This window comes from Oncorhynchus keta, unplaced genomic scaffold, assembly GCF_023373465.1.
Source record: "Oncorhynchus keta strain PuntledgeMale-10-30-2019 unplaced genomic scaffold, Oket_V2 Un_contig_6879_pilon_pilon, whole genome shotgun sequence".
Lineage (NCBI taxonomy): Eukaryota > Metazoa > Chordata > Actinopteri > Salmoniformes > Salmonidae > Oncorhynchus > Oncorhynchus keta.
Genome location: NW_026289119.1, coordinates 1 through 7,500, shown reverse-complemented (window position 1 = coordinate 7,500; position 7,500 = coordinate 1). Strand labels below are relative to the sequence as shown.

General features: G+C 41.9%; 1 long non-coding RNA gene across 38 annotated transcripts; it reads left to right on the top strand.

The window, feature by feature from the left end:
- The first annotated feature begins 1,429 nt into the window (after window positions 1-1,429).
- Window positions 1,430-6,250, top strand: LOC127926120 (uncharacterized). 38 transcript variants are annotated; one of them, XR_008123348.1, is made up of 9 exons: window positions 1,430-1,566; window positions 1,997-2,770; window positions 2,986-3,071; window positions 3,795-3,837; window positions 4,010-4,396; window positions 4,756-4,884; window positions 5,459-5,809; window positions 5,910-5,959; window positions 6,010-6,250. It is a non-coding gene; the product is annotated as an uncharacterized LOC127926120 (long non-coding RNA). The 38 variants fall into 38 exon arrangements; XR_008123326.1 differs by lacking the exons at window positions 3,795-3,837; window positions 4,756-4,884 and adding exons at window positions 3,967-4,009; window positions 5,119-5,247 and having other exon boundaries at window positions 2,986-3,028; window positions 4,225-4,353; window positions 5,416-6,250; XR_008123333.1 differs by lacking the exon at window positions 4,756-4,884 and adding an exon at window positions 5,119-5,161 and having other exon boundaries at window positions 4,010-4,181; window positions 5,416-6,250.
- Window positions 6,251-7,500: the final 1,250 nt, after the last annotated feature.

Here is a 7,500-nt window from a genome sequence, read left to right as displayed (position 1 = left end):
TCAGGGGAAAACGATTCCCTCTCATTGAAGCAACAGAGAGTTAAGGCCGACAGCGGTACTGCAGGCGTTGTTAGCAGAACACCCCCCCCATTTTGGTTTTTAAATTGAATACAATCATAGTAATAATTGCTTCTAATACACCAGATGTATGTCCTGACTTTTGTAAAATCGTACTGGCAACCTGCAGTACCTCGGTCGGCCTTCAACTTCAGTTTCTCAGAGGGGGCAGCACTGAGCTAGCCTGCAAAGTCAATTCCTGGAGTAGCTCAAACTGAGCGTGTCGTGCGCTATTGACTCGTCCTATAGGAATGAATGGAGTCACGTGATCGATGGTTTTGCCCATTCTTTTTACAGCCATTGGCCCATGCTGGATTGTTGACAGAGCAGCACAGATGACTGTTCCATTTGAGCGTGGGGCGCCTCCCTCACTGATTTCGCCCGGTCACTTGACGGCCATAGCCAATATTGGCAGTACAGTACAACGTTTCTCAACCATTTCTGTATCAGTGACTGGCGAGACACGGTCCTTGTCTTTTTGAACCAGCTCATGTTTAAAACTAACACAAAAAACACCACTGGAGATCAGTGGAGGCTGTCATGGGACTGGTGTCAGGTTTCCTCCAGACGTCACGCTTGACATTCAGGCCAAAGAGTTCAATCTTGGTTTCATCAGACCAGAGAATATTGTGTCTCATGGTCTGAGTCTTTAGGTGCCTCAAATTCGAGTCTCAATACTTATGGAAATAAGGGATCTTCTTTTCTTTTTGTTTTACATTTGCAAGCATGTCCCCCTCACATTCAAAACTGACATGTTTTTGACCCACCCAGTTTTATCATTGGAATGTGATAGAAAAGATGTTGACAGTGTGCTTTGGGACCATGCGGACACCTCCAAGCGGTCGGGAAGGTTGTTTGGAGAGTTTATATGACAAAAGAGCAAACCAAAGAGAGTTATGTCAATTACACTTCTAAAACCAAAGAGAGTTGTGTCAATTACACTTCTAAAACCAAAGAGAGTTGTGTCAATTACACTTCTAAAACCAAAGAGAGTTGTGTCAATTACACTTCTAAAACCAAAGAGAGTTATGTCAATTACACTTCTAAAACCAAAGAGAGTTGTGTCAATTACACTTCTAAAACCAAAGAGAGTTATGTCAATTACACTTCTAAAACCAAAGAGAGTTGTGTCAATTACACTTCTAAAACCAAAGAGAGTTGTGTCAATTACACTTCTAAAACCAAAGAAAGTTGTGTCAATTACACTTCTAAAACCAAAGGTGTGCCCTTGCATACAGCGATCTCAGCAGCATTTTTCATACAAGCAAGACACAGACAGGCAGTCTAAATAGTCATTTAATGTTCTGTTTTCAGCATCATTACAAGCAGTCAAAATAGTAGTGTTCTTTTTCAGCATCTCAGGCTAAAATATGGCAGCATAAAGATGACATCATCACATATGTAAGTAAACGTGTGATAAAAACGCAGATCATTTTGCCCCAATAATATCCTTACAGCCAGAGAAGGTTGTAGCCTTCTGCTACTGTAATATCCTTACAGCCAGAGAAGGTTGTAGCCTTCTGCTACTGTAATATCCTTACAGCCAGAGAAGGTTGTAGCCTTCTGCTACTGTAATATCCTTACAGCCAGAGAAGGTTGTAGCCTTCTGCTACTGTAATATCCTTACAGCCAGAGAAGGTTGTAGCCTTCTGCTACTGTAATATCCTTACAGCCAGAGAAGGTTGTAGCCTTCTGCTACTGTAATATCCTTACAGCCAGAGAAGGTTGTAGCCTTCTGCTACTGTAATATCCTTACAGCCAGAGAAGGTTGCAGCCTTCTGCTACTGTAATATCCTTACAGCCAGAGAAGGTTGCAGCCTTCTGCTACTGTAATATCCTTACAGCCAGAGAAGGTTGTAGCCTTCTGCTACTGTAATATCCTTACAGACAGAGAAGGTTATAGCCTTCTGCTACTGTAATATCCTTACAGCCAGAGAAGGTTGTAGCCTTCTGCTACTGTAATATCCTTACAGCCAGAGTAGGTTGTAGCCTTCTGCTACTGTAATATCCTTACAGCCAGAGAAGGTTGTAGCCTTCTACTACTGTAATATCCTTACAGCCAGAGAAGGTTGTAGCCTTCTGCTACTGTAATATCCTTACAGCCAGAGAAGGTTGTAGCCTTCTGCTACTGTAATATCCTTACAGCCAGAGAAGGTTGTAGCCTTCTACTACTGTAATATCCTTACAGCCAGAGAAGGTTGTAGCCTTCTGCTACTGTAATATCCTTACAGACAGAGAAGGTTGTAGCCTTCTGCTACTGTAATATCCTTACAGCCAGAGAAGGTTGTAGCCTTCTGCTACTGTAATATCCTTACAGCCAGAGAAGGTTGTAGCCTTCTGCTACTGTAATATCCTTACAGCCAGAGAAGGTTGTAGCCTTCTGCTACTGTAATATCCTTACAGCCAGAGAAGGTTGTAGCCTTCTGCTACTGTAATATCCTTACAGCCAGAGAAGGTTGTAGCCTTCTGCTACTGTAATATCCTTACAGCCAGAGAAGGTTGTAGCCTTCTGCTACTGTAATATCCTTACAGACAGAGAAGGTTGTAGCCTTCTGCTACTGTAATATCCTTACAGCCAGAGAAGGTTGTAGCCTTCTGCTACTGTAATATCCTTACAGACAGAGAAGGTTGTAGCCTTCTGCTACTGTAATATCCTTACAGCCAGAGAAGGTTGTAGCCTTCTGCTACTGTAATATCCTTACAGCCAGAGAAGGTTGTAGCCTTCTGCTACTGTAATATCCTTACAGACAGAGAAGGTTGTAGCCTTCTGCTACTGTAATATCCTTACAGACAGAGAAGGTTGTAGCCTTCTGCTACTGTAATATCCTTACAGACAGAGAAGGTTGTAGCCTTCTGCTACTGTAATATCCTTACAGACAGAGAAGGTTGTAGCCTTCTGCTACTGTAATATCCTTACAGACAGAGAAGGTTGTAGCCTTCTGCTACTGTAATATCCTTACAGCCAGAGAAGGTTGTAGCCTTCTGCTACTGTAATATCCTTACAGACAGAGAAGGTTGTAGCCTTCTGCTACTGCAATATCCTTACAGACAGAGAAGGTTGTAGCCTTCTGCTACTGTAATATCCTTACAGACAGAAGGTTGTAGCCTTCTGCTACTGTAATATCCTTAGTTACAACAGCCAGAGAAGGTTGTAGCCTTCTGCTACTGAAATATCCTTAGTTACAACAGCCAGAGAAGGTTGTAGCCTTCTGCTACTGTAATATCCTTAGTTACAACAGTCAGAGAAGGTTGTAGCCTTCTGCTACTGTAATATCCTTACAGACAGAGGTTGTAGCCTTCTGCTACTGTAATATCCTTACAGACAGAGAAGGTTGTAGCCTTCTGCTACTGTAATATCCTTACAGACAGAGAAGGTTGTAGCCTTCTGCTACTGTAATATCCTTATAGACAGAGAAGGTTGTAGCCTTCTGCTACTGTAATATTCTTACAGCCAGAGAAGGTTGTAGCCTTCTGCTACTGTAATATCCTTACAGACAGAGAAGGTTGTAGCCTTCTGCTACTGCAATATCCTTACAGACAGAGAAGGTTGTAGCCTTCTGCTACTGTAATATCCTTACAGACAGAAGGTTGTAGCCTTCTGCTACTGTAATATCCTTAGTTACAACAGCCAGAGAAGGTTGTAGCCTTCTGCTACTGAAATATCCTTAGTTACAACAGCCAGAGAAGGTTGTAGCCTTCTGCTACTGTAATATCCTTAGTTACAACAGTCAGAGAAGGTTGTAGCCTTCTGCTACTGTAATATCCTTACAGACAGAGTAGGTTGTAGCCTTCTGCTACTGTAATATCCTTACAGACAGAGAAGGTTGTAGCCTTCTGCTACTGTAATATCCTTACAGACAGAGAAGGTTGTAGCCTTCTGCTACTGTAATATCCTTACAGACAGAGAAGGTTGTAGCCTTCTGCTACTGTAATATCCTTACAGCCAGAGAAGGTTGTAGCCTTCTGCTACTGTAATATCCTTACAGCCAGAGAAGGTTGTAGCCTTCTGCTACTGTAATATCCTTACAGACAGAGAAGGTTGTAGCCTTCTGCTACTGTAATATCCTTACAGACAGAGAAGGTTGTAGCCTTCTGCTACTGTAATATCCTTACAGACAGAGAAGGTTGTAGCCTTCTGCTACTGTAATATCCTTACAGACAGAGAAGGTTGTAGCCTTCTGCTACTGTAATATCCTTACAGACAGAGAAGGTTGTAGCCTTCTGCTACTGTAATATCCTTACAGCCAGAGAAGGTTGTAGCCTTCTGCTACTGTAATATCCTTACAGACAGAGAAGGTTGTAGCCTTCTGCTACTGCAATATCCTTACAGACAGAGAAGGTTGTAGCCTTCTGCTACTGTAATATCCTTACAGACAGAAGGTTGTAGCCTTCTGCTACTGTAATATCCTTAGTTACAACAGCCAGAGAAGGTTGTAGCCTTCTGCTACTGAAATATCCTTAGTTACAACAGCCAGAGAAGGTTGTAGCCTTCTGCTACTGTAATATCCTTAGTTACAACAGTCAGAGAAGGTTGTAGCCTTCTGCTACTGTAATATCCTTACAGACAGAGAAGGTTGTAGCCTTCTGCTACTGTAATATCCTTACAGACAGAGAAGGTTGTAGCCTTCTGCTACTGTAATATCCTTACAGAGAAGGTTGTAGCCTTCTGCTACTGTAATATCCTTATAGACAGAGAAGGTTGTAGCCTTCTGCTACTGTAATATCCTTACAGCCAGAGAAGGTTGTAGCCTTCTGCTACTGTAATATCCTTACAGACAGAGAAGGTTGTAGCCTTCTGCTACTGCAATATCCTTACAGACAGAGAAGGTTGTAGCCTTCTGCTACTGTAATATCCTTACAGACAGAAGGTTGTAGCCTTCTGCTACTGTAATATCCTTAGTTACAACAGCCAGAGAAGGTTGTAGCCTTCTGCTACTGAAATATCCTTAGTTACAACAGCCAGAGAAGGTTGTAGCCTTCTGCTACTGTAATATCCTTAGTTACAACAGTCAGAGAAGGTTGTAGCCTTCTGCTACTGTAATATCCTTACAGACAGAGAAGGTTGTAGCCTTCTGCTACTGTAATATCCTTACAGCCAGAGAAGGTTGTAGCCTTCTGCTAGTGTAATATCCTTACAGCCAGAGTAGGTTGTAGCCTTCTGCTACTGTAATATCCTTACAGACAGAGAAGGTTGTAGCCTTCTGCTACTGTAATATCCTTACAGACAGAGAAGGTTGTAGCCTTCTACTACTGTAATATCCTTACAGACAGAAGGTTGTAGCCTTCTGCTACTGTAATATCCTTAGACAGAGAAGGTTGTAGCCTTCTGCTACTGTAATATCCTTACAGACAGAGAAGGTTGTAGCCTTCTACTACTGTAATATCCTTACAGCCAGAGAAGGTTGTAGCCTTCTGCTACTGTAATATCCTTACAGCCAGAGAAGGTTGTAGCCTTCTGCTACTGTAATATCCTTACAGCCAGAGAAGGTTGTAGCCTTCTGCTACTGTAATATCCTTACAGCCAGAGAAGGTTGTAGCCTTCTGCTACTGTAATATCCTTACAGACAGAGAAGGTTGTAGCCTTCTGCTACTGCAATATCCTTACAGACAGAGAAGGTTGTAGCCTTCTGCTACTGTAATATCCTTACAGACAGAGAAGGTTGTAGCCTTCTGCTACTGTAATATCCTTACAGACAGAGAAGGTTGTAGCCTTCTGCTACTGTAATATCCTTAGTTACAACAGTCAGAGAAGGTTGTAGCCTTCTGCTACTGAAATATCCTTAGTTACAACAGCCAGAGAAGGTTGTAGCCTTCTGCTACTGTAATATCCTTAGTTACAACAGCCAGAGAAGGTTGTAGCCTTCTGCTACTGTAATATCCTTAGTTACAACAGCCAGAGAAGGTTGTAGCCTTCTGCTACTGTAATATCCTTAGTTACAACAGTCAGAGAAGGTTGTAGCCTTCTGCTACTGTAATATCCTTAGTTACAACAGCCAGAGAAGGTTGTAGCCTTCTGCTACTGTAATATCCTTAGTTACAACAGCCAGAGAAGGTTGTAGCCTTCTGCTACTGTAATCTATATTGGCTGTTTAACTGATGACAGTCTATATTGGCTGTCTTACTGATGACAGTCTATATTGGCTGTTTAACTGATGACAGTCTATATTGGCTGTCTTACTGATGACAGTCTATATTGGCTGTCTAACTGATGACAGTCTATATTGGCTGTCTTACTGATGACAGTCTATATTGGCTGTCTTACTGATGACAGTCTATATTGGCTGTTTAACTGATGACAGTCTATATTGGCTGTCTTACTGATGACAGTCTATATTGGCTGTCTTACTGATGACAGTCTATATTGGCTGTTTAACTGATGACAGTCTATATTGGCTGTCTTACTGATGACAGTCTATATTGGCTGTCTTACTGATGACAGTCTATATTGGCCGTTTTACTGATGACAGTCTATATTGGCCGTTTAACTGATGACAGTCTATATTGGCTGTCTTACTGATGACAGTCTATATTGGCTGTCTTACTGATGACAGTCTATATTGGCTGTCTTACTGATGACAGTCTATATTGGCTGTTTAACTGATGACAGTCTATATTGGCTGTTTAACTGATGACAGTCTATATTGGCCGTCTTACTGATGACAGTCTATATTGGCCGTCTTACTGATGACAGTCTATATTGGCCGTCTTACTGATGACAGTCTATATTGGCCGTCTTACTGATGACAGTCTATATTGGCTGTTTAACTGATGACAGTCTATATTGGCTGTTTAACTGATGACAGTCTATATTGGCTGTTTAACTGATGACAGTCTATATTGGCTGTTTAACTGATGACAGTCTATATTGGCTGTTTAACTGATGACAGTCTATATTGGCTGTCTTACTGATGACAGTCTATATTGGCTGTTTAACTGATGACAGTCTATATTGGCTGTCTTACTGATGACAGTCTATATTGGCTGTCTTACTGATGACAGTCTATATTGGCTGTCTAACTGATGACAGTCTATATTGGCTGTCTTACTGATGACAGTCTATATTGGCTGTCTTACTGATGACAGTCTATATTGGCTGTCTTACTGATGACAGTCTATATTGGCTGTCTTACTGATGACAGTCTATATTGGCTGTCTTACTGATGACAGTCTATATTGGCTGTCTTACTGATGACAGTCTATATTGGCTGTCTTACTGATGACAGTCTATATTGGCTGTCTTACTGATGACAGTCGGAGCCCGTCTCTATGCTGATGCCGCGTTTGACTTTGAATGGGAAAATTGGCCAGCCCAACTTACTAGGGGGGCCGGCCGTTGCCCAGTGAAGGTTCTACTGCACTGACCAGCCAAAGGCTCATTAGTGTAACTGAGAAATTGCACAAAAATATATATTAACAGGTCCATAGGCTGCAGGCCATGTCACC